Source organism: Alligator mississippiensis, chromosome 7 (assembly GCF_030867095.1).
Source record: "Alligator mississippiensis isolate rAllMis1 chromosome 7, rAllMis1, whole genome shotgun sequence".
Taxonomy (NCBI): domain Eukaryota; kingdom Metazoa; phylum Chordata; order Crocodylia; family Alligatoridae; genus Alligator; species Alligator mississippiensis.
The window spans coordinates 76,816,492-76,839,258 of NC_081830.1; the positions used below are offsets into that span (position 1 = coordinate 76,816,492).

At 43.3% G+C, this 22,767-nt stretch overlaps 1 protein-coding gene and 1 non-coding gene across 6 annotated transcripts in view; both read left to right on the forward strand.

Moving 5' to 3' along the window:
• The window catches only part of NLGN1 (neuroligin 1), a 628,583-nt gene that overhangs the window by 105,042 nt on the left and 500,774 nt on the right, over positions 1-22,767 (forward strand). Inside the window, exon 1 of one of the 5 annotated variants that reach the window (XM_059731155.1) lies at positions 20,550-21,184. The exons of the other annotated variants lie outside the window; for them this stretch is intronic. The gene's annotated coding sequence lies outside the window, so the exon portion shown is untranslated. Of the gene's footprint in view, positions 1-20,549; positions 21,185-22,767 lie in introns of those variants that run through there. 5 annotated transcript variants of the gene reach the window in all.
• Positions 17,683-17,799, forward strand: LOC132251992 (U5 spliceosomal RNA). The gene has a single exon (XR_009463730.1). It is a non-coding gene; the product is annotated as a U5 spliceosomal RNA (small nuclear RNA).

The following is a 22,767-nucleotide window of genomic DNA, read 5'->3' on the forward strand; positions in this document are numbered from 1 at the left end:
TTTCTGAGGTGGGTGTTATTAACCATTAAGCTTCCTTTATTATGCACAACGTATTAACTAATTTACCACTCCTTAGATCGCTTGTACAACTGTTTAGCTTTCATAAACAATGTGAAACACAACATACACAAACACACAAAACACAAAAATACAAGAGAAATTGCTGCTCCTGTTTCTGTTGATAATAATACTACAGAAAAGGGATTACAAGTACAGTTACAGGTTACAACTACTTTACCGATTCCGGAATTATTTGTATTATTCATATTTCATACTTACCACACCAATAGGTGTAGCATACTTGGTTATTCTATTCTGTTACCGAGTCAGATGAGACATTGCTGGCTTGGTGTTCCGCGGTTTTCAGGCGAGACGACTTGTTCACTTAAAGTGAGATATTTGTCTCGCAAATTGCCTGCGCAATTGATCAGGCTGCAACGTGAACTACTTGCAATTCTTCCTTCGATGCTCTGCAAGTGGGTTCTCCTCCGAATTGGGATTGCTTATGCTCGGCTTATATGGAGTAAGTTGGCATCATGGTCCCCCTCCTACTCCACCTCGCCATAAGTCCCATGTTGGGGTACAGATGCAGCATTTGGCGCAGGCCCGTTTCACTCCACTGACCCAGTTTTGAGCAATTTTTTCTGGTCCGAGCCAGTTCCTGGGACTTCCCAATTGCTCTAAAGTAACCTAGTAACCTTGTATGCTCAGTACCTGATTGGTGCGTTAAGTTTCATTCTGTTATCTTAAGTTTCATTTTTACTATAAATCACTTACATATACTTTGTTATGTCTCGTTTCTATATATTTATATTCAGGCCCTTTCAACAATGGCTAATAGGCAACTCACTTATACTCTTATACACACTTATACTAATAGGCAACACACTTATACTCATTACTTTGGCATACTTCATGTTGACCAAGTTCCCCATGGCTACTTGAAGCATTAGGCCTTAAGAACCTATAACTAAAACACTAATAATTAATGATCTTTTGTCCAAGAAATTTATTACTAGGACTTATTCAGTTATCCAGCAAGTAAGTTGATATTATAACCCTAAATATCAAAATAACAATGAACATAAAATGGCATTCTATGTAAATCCCTCAAATACTATATGTTTTTCAGTGTTCAGTATCTTCATATCTGCAATGCTATCTTGGTGTCTTCTCAGAATCCAAGGATGAAAAAATTGTAAATAAAATTAATCTTAAAGTGAAGTAGATAATGGAATAGATCACGTCTCCAGTCTAAAATTATGTAAATTAAAAATTAAATAAATATTCACCAGGATAATTTATAGACATCAGAATTAATACCTGCTCCAGTAGTGCAGTGGATCAGCACATAATACTTATTGAACATTACTGGGGATGTGACATGAAGGTTGTGAGTTCAAATATCACTTAGAGAATTTCCCTTTAAGAAGGCTAGATTAGCTGACCTCATGAAGTCTTCCAGCCCATGATGCTATGAACTCTCTAAATATTTCTTTGGCCTAAGTTTTATCATAAATCTCACACAATTTAGGCTAATTTTGGAGGGATACGCAACATCTCATATTGATAACAAACTGGTTTCACAGAAAATAATTTCAAGATTCCCCAGACTGCAACCACCAAACTCCAAGGGAAGAAAAACAACTAACCTTGCTATTGGTTGCACCAGTTTTGTAACTCATAAAGGTTCTGTGCACTGTAAGTTATGAACAAAGTATTTTAACTCCAGAGGAGCAAGGCACACTGGGTCATGGGCAGACAAGTTTGGGATTAGGAAGAACAAGCAGATTCCAGGAACAAGCCACATCAGGAAGCCAGGAGGTTGATCCAAGTATAGGGTCTAGGAACAGGCTGATTCAGGAAGCCGGGGGATCAAGCAGGGAGTGAAGTCAGCAGGCAAGCCAGGTCAGGAAGCAAGGAGAAAGCAGAGAGCTGGATCTAGGAACAAGCTGGGGCATGACACTGGGGAATCAGGCAGAGGCAGAGAGCAAGCCAGGTTAGAAACAAGGAAATCAAGTCAAGCACAAACCACAGGGAACAGGAAGGCAGTCTAGAACCAGGTTGAACTCTATTGCCCAGGTACTTCCTGTTCAGGTCAGGGGTTTATGTGGGGGAACTGGAGGCTCAATTAATCCCAGCTACTCTGATGTCAGTGAGTGGGCAGAGGGCTAGGCCCTGCTGAAGGCTTCAGGACAGTCTTGACCAGCCTGGCTGACTAATTGTAAGATAGTAGGCTGGCATGAGAGTCCAGAGGAGAGCATGATCAGAGGTCAGGAAAACAGACCTCATGACGAGAGTCTGAAAGCTATGGGACTCTTCAGCCTGGAAAAGCGCAGGTTCAGGGGTGATCTGGTTTATCAGGGGCCTATAAGTTTATCAGGGATGCTGACCAGGATCTGGGGGAACGTCTGTTCACCAGAGCGCCCCAAAGGATGACAAGGTCAAATGGTCAAAACTCCTCCATGATGGTTTCAGGCTGGACATAAGGAAGAACTTCTTTACTGTCTGAACCCCCAAGGTCTGGAATAGGCTGCCACTGGAGGTGGTTCAAGCACCTACTTTGAACACCTTCAAGAGACATTTGAATGTTTATCTTGCTGGGATCCTATGACCCCTGCTGACTTACAGCCACAAGTTGACTGAGAGTAGGTTCAGGCGAGACATCAGGAAGCTCTACTTCAAAGTCAGGACGGCTAGGATCTGGAACCAACTTCCAAGGGAAGTGGTGCTCACTGTACCCTGGGGGTCTTCAAAAGGAGGCTAGATAATCACCTTGCTGGGGTCGTTTGACCCCAGCATTCTTTCTTGCCCGTGGCAGGGGGTCAGACTTGATGATCTGCCCTTCTGACCCTACCAACTATGAAATTATGAAAATATGACTTCCTGCCCCTGGGGCAGGGGGCTGGACTGGAAGATCTTCCAAGGTACCTTTCAGCCCTAATGTCTATGAAGTCTATGAGTAACTATGCTCATCAGGCTGAGGGTCCAGGTTCAAGGCTATAGAGTGTTGATGCAATTTTCCTTTCTACTTTGTGAGTATGTCCCTAATATTGAAGAAATTCTTCTTACATTACATAACCTAAATACTGTGTTTTATAGGGTGTGAATTTTTCATATATGTAGTGTGTGTCTCTGTTCTCTTCTTCAATCCTGCAACCCAGAAAAATATCTAATAATACTTCTAATTAACAAGGTGCTATCATACCTTCTCAAGTTTATGTAGACAAAGCCTAACCATTACTGGTGTTGCAGAAACAAACAAGCCAGTCACAATCACTAACTATATCTCTTTTTACCCAGGGTAGTCTAGGTTTCCAAATAAACAAGGAGAATACAGATAAGACAGCATGTTCGAGAGGCAGCCAACTATGAGAACAGTTTCAGTATTTCTGGGGAGCCATTGTGCTCTTAAAGAAATGTGAGATTTTGCTCTTGCATTTATAATGTATAGACAGTGAGCTGGCCATTCCAGTCATCAAAGGAGTGTTTTGTTTTCCAAAGGCTTGAAAAATGTAAGTGAGAATCTGTTGCACCCAAATGCTTAGAATTAAGTATTTTATTCCCAAGGGTACTCTGACACTAACGAGACGAGTGACAAAAGAAACACTCCTAATGAGCGCATCCATATTCATGTGGGTTTGAATTACATACAGCACTTTGTAAGTTAAAGTGCAATACATTCATAAAATACCTAAACCTAAAAGATGTAAGAGGAGGCTCGCCTGGCTAAACGTGACTTTTCAGGAACCCCCCCAAGGTAATGTGTGACGAAGTCCATCACACACTGAAGACACCAAATCTTAAAGGTTCTCCAGAACTAAATTTCTAAAAAATAAGGGAAAAGCGACTGTAAACAGTATCAGGGACAGGGGGGACACATTATGTAACTGGACACAAATGATGAAAGCTATCAAGTATTTAAGAGACCAAATGTAGAGTAAGTTCCCTGAGTGAATCCAGGATTTTGGAGGAGGGGTGTAGGAGCACAGCAGGGGTGGCTGCAACCCAACTCCCAGCCTTCCCTCCCCTGCCAAAAACCGGGGTGGGCAGACCATGCCAAAGGAGCAGCAGTGGGGGGACTATTTTAAGTCCTTCAAGCTGATAAGAATCTTCCCTCCCTGCTCCCTGTTCCTCCACGCTCAGCTGCCTATTGCCCCCTCTCCCATCTCCCATCTGCTGCCCACCACTGCTGCTGTTCTCAGTTGGGGGGCAGCAGGAGGGTGCTCTAGAGCGACTTCTGCCCTGTGACAGCCAGGCTGCACATGGAGCCAGCTTGTCTAGAGCAGGGGCGGGCAATTATATCGGATGGAGGGCCGCTTACTGAGTTTTGGCAAGCCATCGAGGGCCGCATGACAGGCAGCCAGGGGCAGATATATATTAATTTTCTACATTTTTTAGGGGCCCTGCAGGCTGGATAGCATGGCCTGGCGGGCTGCATCCGGCCCACAGGCTGCATTTTGCCCACCCCTGGTCTAGAGACAGAAGCAGCAATGACAGCAGTGGAATAGGTTCTCTTCCTCTGTGTCTGCTCGCAGGCTGGCAGGGAACATCCAAGGGGACTATATAGGAAGGAGGGACATGCCTGCTGCTGTTGCTGTCCATGTCTGAGCCCAACTCTCTGCACAGCCCAGCTGGAACAGGTAGGAACCACTTTGGAGCTCCCCCCTGCTCTTGCCTTTGAGGCAGCTGGAGACAGCAACAGGAATGAGGTGGGGGAAGGAAGGGGTTGGGAGAGGGGTTGTCACTGAGCACAGAGAGAAAGGGAGGTGGGAATTCTTACTTGCTTTGGGGCCTTAAAAAACAGCCCCCAGCTGCTGCTCCCACAGAATAGTCAACTGAATGGGGAGTGCATCCAAACCGTTGCATCTTCCTGGATCCACCCCTGGTTGGCTTTGCTAAAAACAGCTGATAATGAAAACCAGCCAGACAGGAAGTATGAAGGATTCACTGGAAAGCAAAGAGAAAAGAATGATTGAAGAAGAGGTTGGGAGTGGGGGCTGGCGTGTTAAACTAATGGTTTAAATGATCAGTTTAAATGATCAGTTTGGGGGCAACATGAAAAATATTATATATCTTTAAGATCTGCTTCTTTCTTTTGGGAATCAGCATTTCTCTTGGCCAGCGCTCTAAATAACAGGAATTAAAAGCAAAGAGGGGCAGAAATTTCAAAAGGCCTGTGTGTTTGTGTGTGTGTGTGGCCTTATTCCTTGGACTCCTGCTCCAGCCTGCCTTATTATGCTCCCCAAACCCTATTCTCTTCTTTATATCGATCATGAGATGCTAAGATAATGGAACCATAACTGAAGAAGCCTATCAGCAGAAAAGACCCATTAGGTGATTCAGCCTTTCTCCCTGCTAGTGCCGAAATGTTCCCTTCAGTACATTTACCAGCTCGTCCTTCAATCTCCTAAATTTCCCAAGCAGTGTTAACTGATGGGTTACAACCTCAAAAGGGGTCACAAAAAGGAATGGGGGTGGGGGGATCACAAGGCACTGAGAAGTTTATGACTATCTAAAGCAAATAACATCTCTCTTCCAGGTTGTGTTCTCTGCCAAACTCTTGAAACACACAAATAAATTATAGAGGCATGTTATGGACAATGCAGTTTTTTTTCTCTTACTTTTAACATAAATGGAGAAGGCACATTATTGTTTTTACTTTAAATTGGTGGCTGCCAACTTGAAAAAGTTGAGAAACACTTGAATGACACATGACCTTTAGTGCCTCCCTTAGAAGCTATTCCCCAACCCAACAGTCAGAAAGTTTTAATCAATGCTGCACCAAAATAGTTTCTTACTCATCATCCTACCTCCCCTTGTTACCATAATTTATCCTCTTTAGTATCTATGCCTTTGACTCGTTTGTGGACCCTTGCGAAGTGACTGCCCCACCCTCTTCTACTTGCTTCTTTATCTGCGTTGTGGCTATTTAGCTCCTTTTAGTTTTAGTTTGCAAATCAATCTGCCCTGCAGTATCTCAGTATCTTAATGGTACTGTAAAGTCCCCTCTTGACTGTTATGCTGCAGATGTGATTGCATCAGATCTGTATAGAGAAAATACTTCAATACCTGGGCTACCTAATACCCGTGAGTACGTAGTCTAAAAATGGCCTTTTTAGTGGAGAGAGCACATTTCAAAGCATCTAATTTACTATACATGATCCAGGAAATTCATGCTAGATTAAAACCCTTATTGACCCAATTGCATAGAAAAAGGTCTTTTGACCATTAATAATATTCTTTTCTTCTGATTAAGTATATGTGATTTTGATCCCAGATAAATCAGTTTCCATGCTTTCAATATGAATGTTCATTTTGTCTTTTCTACCATGTTTCAAATCTCTTTTTCAAATAATGGAGTATTGAATGGTACAGGAAAACAATGAATTGATGATGGACGCTTGCCTCTCTACATCATTTGCTTGTCCTTATCGGCACTCATTGCACTACACAATTCAGCATCATCATTATAATGTGGGCTATATTGTGTGTTGTGGAAGTGCCCAAAATGTGTTAGGAATTTTATAAGCACAAAGGAAAATGCAACCTGCACCCCAGTGTGCATATAATTTTTTTAAGTGTCATCAGGACATTATACTAACATGCAGTATGCATCAATTTCAAGACCTCTAATGAAAAAATAAGACCAGTCCTAACCTGATTCCTTCAACATTAACATTCTCCACCCATCTATTGCTTTGTATTGTATTCCTTTTATTTAGAGCCCTTCAGAGTTTTCAACCCAGACGATACTGTTCCTTCTAGGATTTGAAATACAAAATAGTCTGTTCTTCACAGAGCATGCAAACTATGGGGTATTTGCTTAACTGACTATTTGTGAAGACAATTATCTCATTGCCCAAGAGACGGAGAAATGTGAGTAGGAAACAATACCATCCCCCACCTCTTGAGTGGAGTGTAAGAGAGCGGAGAGATTGGGTTAAGGGAGTATAATGATGGATAAGTGTATTAACTTTTTTCTGGTGTCTGTTTCCCTTTGTGTGAAATACAATGGCTTGAAGATATAATATTAACCTAAATTAAAACAGCACCGTACATGTCCATATGTATATAGATGTGCATGTCCATATATTAGATGATAAACGGTTTCAGTTTTCCAACATCAGGCACTGCTTCAGCATGTTTTTTAATGTTCTGTATTTGTTCAATTCATGCCACACACGAGATCATCCTTGCTTGTTTGACTTCTGTCTCTACTTGTGTTACAGTCAGTAAATTGTTTATTTGTTCAATGGGATTTCATTCTGGACATAGAGGGAGCTACTTCCTCCTAATTAGTTCCCTAGACTCCTCTTATTTAAAAAAAAAAATCCAAGGCCTTTACAGTCAAGAAGGCTGGTTTTGGGTCATTATCTCCTTGATAAATGAACTCACAGCCAACCTGGTATTTCCCAGAAGGGGCACTGCAGCGTAGAAGTCTGTTCTGTTACAGTCCCTGTTCCTTTCAGTTGCTTTCAATTGCTCGTTTTACTCAACAGTTCATTTGATAGGTTGTTAGTTGTATCTGGTCTATGTTGATATTGACCTGAAGCCATTACTGTCTTATAGCTTTGTTCAGACGATATAATTCTTACAAAGCTAAAGGTTGTTTACCTCCAAAATTTGCCATTGTCATTTTACCGCTCCATCCTAGGATGTGATTTCTGTATGTTATTCAGGGCCCATCTTAAGAAAGCCTTTGGCAGTGCGGCAAATGGTATCAGTGGCAGAGCACTTTCCCTCTACTTCATCTTTATTGTAAATCTTATAAATTGTGTCCCATGTTCGGGGATTGATCATCTGCATGATTCAGTAATAGAAAAGAAGGGCCTGCAGTTTTGTTAACTACATGAGCATGTCAGATTCACAGTACTTCTTACCACAGACATAAGCATATTCATTCCCCTATTAACCTTATGTCATGGCATTACTCAGGTGACAGGTTGCCAAGAGATATAGCGTGCCTGTGATTCTCACATCTGCAAAATCCGTTGTAGGTTCTTGCAACCTAGTGGATTTTCACACATGCAGCTGGGCTGTGGGGAGGAAGCAAGTATTTCCTTGTAAAGACCCCTCCATTTCAGTAACAGTCACTGTGGCACCAGCTCTGCAAGCACTCAGGCAGCTTCTCTCTTTTGCTCTTGCTGCTCATCCTCCCAGCGTGCAACTACCGTGGGGCATCGGCTGGAGACAAGGAGCCTGTAATAAAACACAACTGAAGGAGGAATACCTCCAGCCCCAGCACCACAGAACGGCCCTCCAGGTGCCCAGTGTTACAATTTCTTTGCAAGTGTCACATCACTGGCATTTTCCTGAAAGCTCCCAGTGGAATTGGGAATGGGTGAAAACCTTAACTTTCCTTTCTTTACAAAAGGAAGTGTCTAACTGTAAATGGTTGAAAACCAGGTAACATAAAGGGAGGTCCACGTTTACCCGAGTTTTCAATCCAACCTCCTGATGTCTGGAACCGACAATACCAGGTGCCTGGTTCTCTGTCAGCATTTCCCTAATTGGGCCCAGCAGGACTAGCTGCTCATTGGCTGTCCCAGGTAACCCCAACTTTAAATCAGTTGACCCAGGATCCCAGGGAGGAGTGATATTGAAGTAGCTGCAGCAGTTTCATACTACTCAAGGATCCCTGTAACCCAGATAGAGGAAACCTTAAGGTGGTCAATAAGCTGGTTTAGGACATCTTTGTGTTACCGGAGCCAGAGACGACTGTAGTAGGGTGCGGGGCCTGGGGCAAATCAGCCTGTGCGAGGCCCCTTTAACACTGCAAGGGGCCGCTCTGCCCAGCTTCCGCTTGGCTCCACGGGACCCCGCAAAGCGCAGGGCCCAGGGCAGTCTCCCCGTTTCTCCCCCCCCCCTTGCAAAGGACAGCCCTGACTGGAGCAATACAAAGCTGCCCCTGCAAAATAAATGATCAGGTCCTGGAAGTGCCAAAACCCATCAAGCTACATACACAACTTCCAGCACATGTAGGGGATTAACATTTCCAGACCCAGGTTATTAAGAGAATAGTCTCTTGCTAAACTCTTCTAATTGTTGGCAGTTATGCCCAGAGCCTAGCAGTTACCTTGGTAACTGCTGGCAAATGTTCATTATCCTCTGTACATGACCATGTACTTGGATGATGCTTTATAAGCAATTAATAATGATAAAGTATAAGGACATAGTATTTGCAGTGAATCTTATCCCTTGATGGAAGACAGTACAGTAATATCAAATGCTGTATGCCAGGCAGGACTGCATGATCTCTCTGCAACTTTAGTTGCTGCACAAAAGATTGCAATCTTGTTACTAGGGTTTTTAGCAGTTTCCATTTTTTTTTCTGACTTCTCCCCCTCTGATAGCTGCATGCTTCTGTCCCAGTTTTTCATCAATGAGTCACTTTCTTTGTTAGGATAAAAAGTGGCTGATTAATGATCTTAAATAGTAATTTATGACTAACAGGCACATTCACTATTCTTCCACCTCTCGTAAATTAAACAAAACTCGCATCAGGATATAATGATTTGCCTATTCTATGTTAATGAGGTTTTCTTGGACTTGGTACAGTTTTGCTGCAGTACATTTTGCAAAACCATTTCCAGGCATTTAATACTTAAACCTCCTATTTTTTAACCTAGTGTTGCTCATCAGACCAGTTCAATAATAGGCTCTGGATTTTCATGGGGTGGGCGGTGGATGGGGGGGGGCTCACCTATCACTAGTGTTATCCATAAAAAATGTGAAGCAATTGCAAAGGTTTATTATTATAATAATTTCAGTACTAAAAAGTAAAAGGTACAAGAAATATTTTAAGTATTTAAAATATTGCTCTATCCTTAAGAGCAATAAGTTTTAAATGCCAGGTATTAACTTCATCCAGATTGATTTGAATAAAGAAAAAAAAATCGTGCCTGGTATGTCCTGGCTTGTGAGTGCATCATTTTAGCTCCGTCTCCCTTTGCTGGGGTTGCAGGAGGCAGACCTGAAGTATCAAGGAAGGGCAAGAAATGAAATGTAGGTACTTAAAGCCATGATCCAGATTTAGTGTCACATTGTAACTGTCTTCCACAGGGATGGGCAAAAGCTGGAGACACTCTTCTACTTCATATTTCCTGCGCACGCCTGGGCCTGTTTGCAATGGCCACGCTGCCCTTTCCTAATGCTGCTATGTGCACAACCTTCCTGAAAAGCATTATCCCAATTAACCACTGCCACTTCACCCAAGGAGGGAGCATACTGTATCCCCATGGGGAGCAATAGCTGGGATGTATTGCCCCATGATGCGCTCTGGGAACTTTTGCTGTTTCGGGGAGATGCATTTGAACTTTCTCTGGTTTGCACTATCATAGCAATTGGTACTTCATGCCTGCTAAGCTCCCCTTGGTATAAATGTCACTGTTTGTCAGCTTGGCAAGCTGACATTCCAAAATCTTCATAGGCTCACATTTTTTTTCCTTTTTCCTTTAATGGGAGTTTGTCTGAATACAGACTGATTAAAGATCTCAAGATTTGATCTAACTGAAATAAACTGTTTCCTTGCTAGGCAGATGCAGCTTTTTATCCTTGTTGATGTTTATGAAAATATCTCTGTACGGTTGCTCAGATTTGCAAACGCATGACATTGCTTTTATTGGAGTACTCAGCTTTGCAGGCATTCCTCTTTCATGATAGCGGAAGTGAACCTGTAGTGAAAGCCTTGCACAACTATCAAATATTAAGAATGCTTGAGAAACAAAAAAAACCCCAAGAGCGGAGCAGAGCGTACATGGAACAGTTTGTATCCTGCCTTCAATGCTAAACTGAAAACACAATGCATACTTTAGATGCCTGGTTTACATCCCCTGACCTAGCAAAACAAGTAAAGAAACAGAAGTGCTCAGCACTACCATATAGGAGATGTAGGACCACTCTGACTGTGCCCTCTACTGGCCACCTAAGATTTTGCCTTGAATTCTGTATTTTCCTTCTGGCCAAATGAGAGATCCTGTATTAATACCAGCTGCCTGAAGGGAAAAAAAAAAAGGAAAAGGAATGGAAAGGTTGTGACAGCAAGATAAATGGAAGTAAGAGTAACCCTGACTAGCAAAGTGATGAACTCTCTAATCCTTCCAGAGAAATTGCGAGTTACCTAAAAACAACCTACGACTGGCTTCGTTTCTGCAGCGAGGGAATTCCAAAATCCTGTCACTCAAAAAGTAATTACAGCTACACCAGGGTTTTTTGTGAATGCCAGGAATTTTGTTTGTTAGGTTCGGTGAATGCCAAATGTAGAAGGAGCAGAGAAGCGTTCTTAAGGAAAAATAGTATTTTATAGCCAAGACGTGCTAAAAAGTCAATGCATTTGTCATGCCCTTCTGGAAGTAGGACTCAATTTAATTATAGATATGTATTACCAAGTATTTGTGCAGCTTTCACTTTAAGGCTTTTAGCAGCATGCCTGTAAGAACAACTTCAGATGTTAAAGTCTGTGTAAGATAACATGACCATAGTATGCCCATAGGTATTATGACATCAAGGGAATTATAGCCTTCTGAATTCTTTAATACTGTGTGGGGGAGTTTCCCCCCTTTTGAATGAAAGCAATGTTCCTCATATTGTTCATTTATTAGCAACCCTGGAAGCTAAAATCTTCTCTTTGTAGAAAAGAGAACGCCAGGTTCAGGGCCTTATACCATGCCTCAAATATTTCTGACCTGGCTGGGCCATTGCTAGAAATAATAATATGACCCTTCAGTTCTTTGGGCTTGCCAGCAAGGGTGCCAATACAAACTATGGTTATATCTTATGTTTTATTAGCACGTATCAACTGAACGGGTGCCTGAGACCTCAAAATTCATTTTACGTAGTCTAGCAAAATCCAGTCAACTGCAGGAGGTGACGTGGGCGAGTTAGTGGATGCAGGTCTCCTGGAACTAGTACTGTCCTAATGCTCTGGGACAGTAATAGGAAGCCTCTTTATTGTTGGCAGTTTTGCCTTTCAGATGCAACAAACAAACAAAAAAAAGACATCTCAACCATTTGTGGTCATATACATTTCATGAAATGTGAGTTTCATGAAAGAACACATTTTCAGCCCTGTGTCCTGGTCAGAGTCCAAAGTAGGGACTTACATTCCAGCCATCTAATTAACGACATAGATTTGAAAGGCAGGGGGAGTTTTCTTTACTTTCCGTCTTAAAGCATGTGGATTATTCTTAAAACATTTCGACTATAATAGTAATATATTGTATACCACATCAGCACACTGTAGATGGGATTTGTAGAAGTGACTAGTTATACGAGCCGCTTTAATTTTGTGGTTACTAGCGAAAAATTCATTAAAAGGGACATATTGTTGACAGAGTCTTAAGCACATACTTACCTGCTGACTTTTTCTCAACTTTGGGTGGTAAATCTGCAGTCACGTTTGTCAGTTTTAGTTAATGTGTGTCTTTTTTTTTTCCTCCCTTTGCTTTTTCTTTTCCACTGCTCTCTATGAAACAAAATGCTAGATCTGCTCAGGCTAGTGTCACCTTTGGATGCAGGTTTCAGAAAATTTAAGACCTAGTAGGGAAGAACAAGAAATAGAATCCGGGTCCCCTGCCTGCCAATCTAATGTCTTATCCACAAGACACCGTGGCTTCATTCAACACCTGAATTACAAGCAAGCATAATTACAGATGAAATAAGCAAATGCAAAGCAATTCACTACCTTTAAACATTTTTAGGAGGTCATTACATTCTTCATAGGTTTTTTTCTCCATTTGTTATGAGTTCACTTGGATTAATGGGATCACATTAGTTGCTACATTGGGGAAGAAATTCTAAATTCTCTTTGTTATGTTTGGCTTTTCTGGGCAGCAGCCATAATGACAGCCAGGCTAATTACACTGGTCATTGAGTTATCAGTGTAATCATAACTACAAGCCAACAGACTTCAATCAGGACAAGAATATTTGGAAGTAAAATTATGAAATATTTGCCAATCATATTATTACTGACTGGTTTAAATAAGGATCTGAGATATTTCTTTGGTGATAAGAGAGACTCAAGATTTCAATAGGTCTTAATTGACACAATATGAAGCCTTCCTGGCTTATGGAATTTGGGAAGAAAAGCAGGAAAACAATTCTACTATGGATGCATGCAGGAAGACACTGTATTCTTTAACTCACAAGTGCTGATTTCTCAATCCAGCCTCCATTTTTCTTTTTCTGCCAAGGCCATTTTTGATGCAAACATGAGAAAACAATGAAACATCTCCCAAGATGCTATTGACTTCTATACAATTATACCAAGGTTAAGTTGGTCCATGCTACAAAGTTATTATTAAGTGATTAGAATGAAAAGAATACAGGCTAACTTTAATAATAACTCAGTGAATGTACCGGAGCATTTCACAATTCAAATACAGGTAAAAGCACTGCTTAGCATGTAACTTTTCATTTATAACTTTTAAATCAATTTTGAATTAAAGACTAGAAATGCTTAGCCTTTCATAATGTAAATATAAAGCTGATTTTATAACTGCAGGGAATACTAAAAAGTGAAGGTTATGGTCCCAAACATTTCAACATAATAATTAGTGTAAACCAATAAATTACCTGACTCAGATTTTGAAGAACAAATGGAACTCAGAAAAGGAATATGAAACAAAAGCATATCATAAAACTTTTGTAGACTACACAGGGCTTTAAACATGAACACATATTAAAATTCATGTAAAATTTCACTGGCAAACAGCATAAATACTTGTAGGACTTGTGACCTACAAATCAACATACAGTAGGACCTTTTGCAGTGGTTTTACTCTATCAATTTTATTCTCTTAACAGTACCCAGGAGAGGGTAAAAAGAACAGGTTACACCAAATGAATCACAGGAATGACTGAAGTGAAAGTTAACATTTTCAAGTTTTTCTTGTTAAGCTGAGGTCCGAGTCAAAACAGTGAAACAATTCAGAAGGGGATGTGGAGATGGAACTTGCAATCCTATTATTTTAAACATAATCACTAAAGAAGTCAGGCCCAGTGTGCATTTAAAATGATTCAATAGAACAGGGGTTTTCAACATTTTTAAAGGAGCGTACCCCTTCTGGTGGTGGCGGCCAGGAGCGGGGGTGGTGGTGGCAGCAGCTAGCTACAGAGCAGGGCGCGGGGTGGTGGATGGAGGCGCATGTGAGCTCCCCTCCGCCATATCCAGTCAGCTGGGCAGTGCCTGTGTGGCCTGCAGAAGGGAGCCACTGCCCTCAGCCCCCTGGCCCTGCTCCTGGGAGGTGGCAGAGCGGGATGGTGGGTAGCAGCACTCCATCCCTGCCTGCATGTACCCCCTAGCATCTTTCCAAGTACCCCCAGGGGTACATGTGCCCCCAGTTGACAACCCCTGCAATAGAACTTCAGTGTTGATTGGATTCAGCGTCATAGAAATTCTTTGGGATTTGAGCAAACCACTGGTTGCAACTGTTAGCTAAATGGAGATGCTGAAGAAATCTACCTTTGAACAGTATTTAGATCATACAAACAACTAGAATACCCCAACAACAAGATGTTACTGAAAAAATCCACTGTCCCAGAAGGGCATTTTGTATGATGTCAGAGAATAAATCCAGTCAGATAATGGCATGTATAAATCCCAACCAGTAGCTGTCCTTGGGGTATGCAAAATCCAAACTGTGTCAAATGAGAGAATGTAATGACTATAACTAGCCTGTTCCCACAGCTTTCTTAAAAGCTATAGACACATGCCTTGGAGATTGCTCCATACACTTATTATTAGGGTTCGGTTTAGCTCCCTACGTTAAAAATGTGGGGAGGATTAGACAAGTAACTATATCTAAAAAGAGCATCCTCATCCAAAAGAATGAATGATTTTTTTTTTACTTTTTTAAAGAATGAAAGAGGTCCATCATTTGTAGGAGAATAAGTCTAAAAGCAGACAGGCATTCATTTCATCATTTAACATTAGGTCAGTAGAAGATGGAATTGATCTAAGTACAAGGTGTTAGCTCAGTAATATCTGAGAAGGATTACAGAAGAGAACACAGAGAGGTAGTTTGCCATGTTAGTCTGAAGTTAGACAGAAGGCAGGGCGGAGTGGCACCTTAAAGACTAATTCAGAGAGGCACCAGCTTTTGCAAGCAACAGCTTGCTTTGTCAGATGCTATGAATGGACCTGCAGGGAGCAGAGGTTCTAAATAGAAGAGAATACCTTATAATATCTGAACATTTTTCATTGCAGGCAGCCTACTGGTTGCAACTGGAGATCAGAAAACTCAAGCTTATAGCTACCTCTTAATGTTGTAACCTTTAATCAAAGATACTTTAAAAACCATTAAACACAGTTAGTAATGGCATGAAAATGATCTTAATAGCTTCACGGATGTTCCTTCAAGTTGCCTGTTGTGCTGCTATCACTATTGTCAATTAGGAGCAGTGAAATATTAGGATACATTTAGGAAGTTTGATAGAACAGCATGGGCCTTCTCCCTCGCAGTCAGTACAAGGCAAGTAGTTTGTTCTCCCCACCAGCCAGTACAAGTGCCATGCTTAAGTAGAACAGGAAAGAAAAGGTTGTTTCAAGTTGTTGAGTATGAAGTAATAATTATTCCCCAAATTACTAACAATGTAATGAGATGAGACTTGGTTGGCCAGATCTTTGCAACCGTTTCCCAAGGCCAGTTCAGAAAAGCGACTCCTGCTAGCAGTGCTTTGCCATCTCTTAGTGCAGGGGCGGGCAAAATGTGGCCCATGGGCCGGATGCGACCCGCCAAGCCATTCTATCCGGCCTGCTGGGCCCCTAAAAAATTTTAAAAATTAATATTTATCTGCCCCTGGTTGCCTGTCATGTGGCCTTCGATGGCTTGACAAAACTCAGTAAGTGGCCCTCTGCCCAAAATAATTGCCCACCTCTGTCTTAGTGACACCACAGTTAAAACCAAGCAAAATATTCACCATTACATGATTTTTCTATTATTAAAGAAAGGGGAAAATCAGCAAAACAAAATGCAAGTAATCACTGATGATTATTTCACTTAATGTCACTTCAGTATCTCTCTTTCCGTGTATGTTTTTTAACAGTTGCTTACACATTACAGAGTGGGTCTTTTCTTCTGATAACTTAAAACCAAAGAATATTGACCATCAAATTGATTACTGAACCTATTTCACAACTAAGTTGGTAGATGGACAAAAAAAATCTTCATTTAAGGGTTTGGTCCATCGTGAATAACTTAAAGAGTTTGTAAATGGGCAAAGGTGAGGAATCTTAACTAGGTGTTATAAAGCCAAAGAAAATATTTAAATTAGTTAGTTAGAAGAAACCATTTAATGACCTGCCTTGAGCTAGGCAATTAATGAACACCACCACATTACTCAAATATAAGACAAGGTTTTTTTCCACCGATCAGCACAAGGAAAAAAGCCTCTCATCGTATTTGCATATGAAGCAGAGGGGGGAGCAGGCAGCTGCTGTGGCCGTGAGACTGGTCCTGAGTCTGGGTCAGGGCCAGAATCAGACCCACAGCAGCCTCCCGTCCTCTCTCCACTTCTCCTATGCAGTATTTCCCCTACTTCCTTGCTCACCCGATTCTTTACCCCTTACTGTTAAGCACAGGTTGGCTCTGGAGGCTGGGGCCTCTCCTGTGCAGGGAACACATGGAAAGTCCTGCCCCTGCCTGGCCTGGATGGAGCAGCCTGACAGTGTATGGCAGCAATAGGTGGGGAAGGCGGTGTGGGGGGAAGAGGCAGAGACTGGGGGCATGGCGCTAAGGCGGGGTGCAGGAGGCAAGGGGGTCAGGAAGACTGCAGAGGAAAGGAGTCAGTGGGGCAAAAGGCAAGGGGGTCACCTAACCCCCCTGCCCCCAGTCACAATTGTCTCTGCTGTAGCAGTGGGGTGTCAGAAATTCAAGACAACCCGCCAATACTTAGATTCAATACCTGGAAGATTAGAACAAATTAATAAATTTTTCTTCTATAAAATCTGATTATTGTGGGGGCATCTTATATTCATGGTCATCTTATACGCAAGTAAATATGATAGTAAGAATTGTTTAAATGCCTCAATAATCCTTCCGTCTCTATTTGCATATTAAAGTTAGCTTATGTCTCCTTTCTGGGAATGCAGGGCGCTTGCACATGTGATGCCGTTAACATGTACATGCAATGAAAATGTCACTTTGTGTGACTTACTAGCATCACACGTTCAAGAGTTTTAGGGGTTTTAAACGACTTTGCGTTGTTGTACGCTAAACTACATCCGGATGTTTGCAATGATGCGTTGCAGCTGTCAGCTCGCCCCCTCCCCAGCTTTGGAAGAGGTGGGCAGGCTCTGCAAAAGGATCAGGCCCCTTGCCGCTTCTGACTTCCCTTTGTGGCATTGGTACCCCGTGGGGCCATTGGGCAGGCTGCTAGCGGGCTGGGTACTGCACCAGCTTGGAGGCAACACCTAGCCCGATCCAGCTCATCCCTGACCCCAAGCTGGCCGGGGCAGCACATGGCTCACTGGTGGCCTTCTTGGGTGGCTCCAGGGGGTGCTGCCACCACAGAGGAAAGAATTGGTGCCTCCTGCAGCTCAAGAGCTGTTCAGTCCATTGGCAGCTCACCCCCTGGCCTTGGACAGGCTCCAACAAAGAAAGAAAAGGATCAGCCCCCTTGCCGTAACGTCATGAAAAATTGGAATGGTGGGTTTCAGTTAAAAACCCGCCATTTCAATATATTCCAGTTTCTCTTCAAACTGTATAAATCATTCACCTTTTTACTAAAGATTTCCATGGAGAGGAATAGTTACAAGTCTTCGCACAATTTTTCGAGGCCCCATTCAGGTGGGGCAAAAAAAAAAAAAATTAGGGGATGAAACCCTTGCCACATGTAGAAGCACCTGCAAAGTCTAAATAATCTAAAGCTTTACAAGAAAAGTTGTCTATATCGTAAGTTATAACAGTATTTTGCATGCCGCAAAAATGATTTCAGGAAACATTTAAATCTAATTCCTGGGCAATGCTTTGACAAACTTCATCTCACCCATTAGGCTGCAGAAGGATTTATATTTTCTTCTCATCTGTCTGTTGCAGATTTTGCTTTTTATAGAGGTCAGGTAGACATCTCAGTCTGGATGACTATGTGGGGTGTAAAGAACTCCTCTTGAGGCTGAGAAATGGGAGCAGTGTGTGCTGCTGGGTTACTTTCTCAGATCAGAAAGATTTACCCCACTCTCTTTCCTTAATTTCACTTGAAGGAGTGAAATACAACTATTTCAGGGCTCAGCTGGATCCAAAAATTATTTTCTTTCATCCTTTCATTTTGCTCAGTGCCTTGTAGGTTGGTTTGAGTAACATCTTCAGCTCACAAACAGGCTATCTATTAATACCTTTGCATCAGGGTTTGAATTTTCTTCTTTTTTTGTGGTGCGTAATTCTCAGAACATCTTTAAAATTAGATATCCATTTATTTCTATCAGGGTTGAAATTCAATTTGAAATGAGTCCATATACATTATGTATATACATCTATCTGTATTATATATACAGATAGATAGGCCTGTTTCAAATGAGATAGACAGGCATGTTTCAAATGAGTCCAAATACCCTTATTGTATATATAGCTAGATAGGCTGAGGTCTTTGAAACAAGGACGTGTGGATGTAGGCAGTGAAAGGCAGGTAGAAGACGGATTTGAAAAGAGCCTTGATTGGTTAAAACAACAAACTTGAAGATTTTTCCCGCCTGAGATTTGTAAAGACTGGATTAGATTATGAAAGGGTAAAGTGGAAGCTGGCTAGTCCTGGGATGAGTGTGGTGTAGATGAGATGGGGAAATAAATGCAAGTCCAACAGGAGTTTTGGCAGAGAGAAAAAATGGTCAGTCCTTTCCTGATGTCTGGTTGTTCCTTCAGAAGCCTCTTGGTAGGAAGAGAAGCTACATACATTCTTTGAAGAGCTGAAAAAGGAAACTTTCTGCATTTCATCAGCAGTTGTGACCAGCCTGCGCAAGAGAGACAAGAATTCGTTTATCTCGTTTTAACATTATTTTCCCGAACAGGGCAGTACCCCAGCCAAAAAACCACTCCTGGATGGCAGCCACCAAGTTCAGTGACAGAGTACTTCTTTTTTGTTTGCTTTCTCTAATAACAGCATTGACTGTTGTTTGGTGGATGTTTCAGTCTAACTGGTGGCATGTGATTGATTGATAGTCATAAATGGATTTCTTCAACAGAATCTATTTCTGGGCTGGAAAGCCTTTTCTCCTGTTTAAGGGAGAAGAATACAATCATACAAATCTGATTTCATAGCCTGGACAGTGCGTAGTGGGCTTGCCTGCCTCGTTTTTACCACGGCACCCGTTTTCAACAGCAGTGAAAGTGGCAAATTAGATAGTAGTGGGGAGCTTTGAAGGCCATGGGACTTTGAAGACAAACCCTACAAACAAAATGCCAGGATGGTTCAGGTTGTGCAGAAATGCTACAGAATTCATTGCTACTGCAGGTGGGTTCTCATCCTCATTAGGGACACTCAAGTCCAGATCCTCAGAGCTCTTTGGGCAACTGAATAGCTTTGAGGATCTGGGCCTTAGCGTGAAACTGCCACTGAATTCCAGGAGGGCCTGCGGTTGGGTAAGGATCATAAAAACTTATCAAATTTATGGCACTTTTAGACCTTGCCTGAGGCAATAGGCACACTGGAGTCATGAACAAGTGTGCTGTGCTTGATTAATACCAGTATTTTAAAATGAGATTTGTTAGAAGTCTATATTTTGGAGCGTTTTAAGGAGAAGGGGGAGCATTTCCTGCAGAATATTAGATGTTAATGGCTTTGTTGAAAAAGCCTTTGTTTGGGCAGGAGGTAAGCTTTGGAGAAGGGTTGTTTTTGAAATGTGCTGTCATTTCTCAATTTGGAGAGTTACTCGTCCTACCATCCCCACCCCAGATCTATCTGGCATTGTTACCTTTCATTCACAGAAGTTTAGGGCTGGAAGGGACCTTGTGAGACTGTGGTCGCCAGTTCAGTCGCGGAGGAGAATATTTGCAAATTAAAAAGCAACTTCACAGACTAATAGAAAGTTTGAAAAAAAAGAAAAGCTGCTCAAATAACAGGCGAGAAACAGTCAGAAAGACTATGAAGTCCAGATGAGGGACTTTTTGAACTGACCGAAGTAAGAGCAGTTATTCTTTCACATCAGTATCTCTTAGCCTGAAATGTTTTCCCGACACATAAACCAGACGTATAATCCACGCAGAATCGATGCGTGATAGCCGCCTCATTATATGGCACGTGTGTCTGTGTGACTGCGTCCACACACCTGAAATGAAAATCTGCCCGCCTAGATGGAAGAACATTTGCATTCGCCCTTAACATCTGCATTTGCCCCTTACAAGGATGAAGAGCTTTTTTTCTTTTTGTAGCAAGCCGGCCAGGCTCCATCCAGCAAGGTAAAGAAAAGCTCCGTGCCACGCCAAGCCGGCGACACGGCCGTGCGTCCCCGTGCAAGGATGCTGGGCTCACAGCTCCCCAGGGAGGCTGAGCAGCATCCTGACATTGAACTTCTAGAAGCAGTGCGCGCTTCAAGTGGCATCTCGCCTGCCGTTCAGGGCTGAGCCACTAGGGGTATCTTTGTACCATTTTTCACCCAGCAGCAATTTGGAGTTGAAACCTAGAATCGGGGAAAACCAAGGTTCTCGGCATTATTTTTTTTTTTAGCGAGCAGTGCATCCAGCATCCAAAAAAAAAGGGAAAAAGATTAAAACACACACACACCTACATACACCCCCACCCCCATCTTCAGCCGCCCACCGATGCTCCGAGATCACACGTCTGGACATCCAGCAAGCGGGGGCTCATCCCGAGGGCAATTTGCAATGGCGAGAAATCCCCGGGCTGAGCAGGACGCGCCGGCGGCGGCCGGAGAGGAGTAGCGGGGCAGCACCGCCGGCGCTCGCCTCCTGCTCGCATCCGCCACGGACGGGGCTGGCTGCGGAGGAGCTGCAATTCCGGCTGGGATGTAATTGTTTTATGTGATCGGCTCGGATGGGGTTTGGAAAGAAGAGATCTCTCCGTGCATCGCTGTATTTCTTCGCGAAGGGAGCAGATGCCCGCGCCTAGACCTCGCTGCCCTGTGCAAGCGTCCGGGAGGCGACAGGCTGCAAGCCGCGGGCTGCCGGAGGAGCCTTGTTGCGGGATTGCCAAATAAATTAAAAAAAAAAAAAAAAAGCCACTGGGAACCGGTAAATACTTCGCTGCTTTCCAGCCTTTTTTTTTTTTTTTTGGAGGGGGGGGTGTTATTGTATTATTCCTTGAAGGCTGTGTGCGTGGCGGGGAGGGGGAAGTTGCTGCCGCCGGCGGGGCGGGGGCGGGTGGGGCTCCCGCAACTTTGCACGGGGCCCGGGCGGAGCCGGCTGCGGGCTCGCTCCTGCCCCGCGCCGCAGCACCGCTCCGCTGCCTCTCCCCGCCCGCCGGGCCCTCTCCTCCCGCTCCCCTGCCCATGTTGCAGTTCACACCCTGAGCCCTCCCTCACTTTCACCGGCTCGGGGAGCTCCCAAGGACACGGTGTCTGGACCCTTCTCGGCGCGAAATACTCGTATTTCCAACCAAAGCCACTTGCATGCAGCGGTGCCATCTCTGGGCAGCAGGGGACAGGGTCCCCAGTCCGCTCGCCCACCTCACGTAGAGGGTGGCATCCCCCTGGCATGGGTTTTGCTTTGGGAGATGGGGTTTTGCTTTAGTTTTCAGAACCGGGCATCCATTTCCCAATGGAAACGCACCTGGTGGGTGCTGCTCCGAGCGAGCGTGTCTGGAGGACGCGGCTGCGCCTTTGGGGCCCGGACTGTCTGCGCTTCCAGTGCTCGGGCCATGCCAGCCAGTTGGGCTAGTGAAGGATACGACCTCTGAACCAAGAGAAATCTGGACGTTTTTCTTGCTGGGATCCTATGACCCCAGCTGACTTTCTGCCCCTGGGCAGCGGGCTGGACTCGATGATCTTCCAGCCCTAACGTCTATGAAATCTATGAAAGAGTTTTGAGCCACTGACATTTGCATTTATACAGATGCTTCCCAGGGTGGGGGGCAGCCAGACCTGGGAAGTGCAGGCAGGTCATTCACATTTATTGGGGACCACCCTGGCAATAACTTTTCAGGGCCCTCTGAAGGCCTGATTGCTTCTTCCTCGCAGAAGTAGCATGGCTGTGTAGCTGGTGGTTACTAGGGGTTGTAGGCGGAGATATTCAGACTCTCTGCATGCTTGCCCTTCCTGTTCAGTTTGAATGTGGGCGCTTCTGAAAGAGTACAGGCTTTACTAATGGCCCAAGGGAGCTTTCTGGTTCCTCCGCAGGCATGGGGTAAACTTAACACACGCCCTGAAAAACAGTAGGCTGTAAATGTGAGCTGTTGTTTTAACAGCTGCGATATTAAAAAGACATCAGTTGCTAAGCTTTGGGCTCCGAAGTTCCTATTTCAGGTGTCCTCTTTAGCAAAGATGCTGAGCTCCCATTGACTTCAGTGAGATGTGTGTCTTAGCCCCATGGCCAATCAGCCCATTTTTATATGTAAATTTAAGGGCCAAGAGCCAGGCAGCCAAGTTGGAAAATGTTGGCCTTGTCACTTCCCTCAGAGTACTGCCCAGGTAAAAAGGTTACTTGCTTCTCAGTTGCTTTTGATGGATGACACCAGTTTTCTTAGAGGGGAGCAACAGACTGCAGTAATAGTCTAATGGCTCTTTTGCAGTAAAGGATGAAGGCAGCGTAGCTGTATATGAGGAAAAAGACATTCCCTTTCTTCTGTCATGTGAATCATATGCAGAATGTGACTGGGA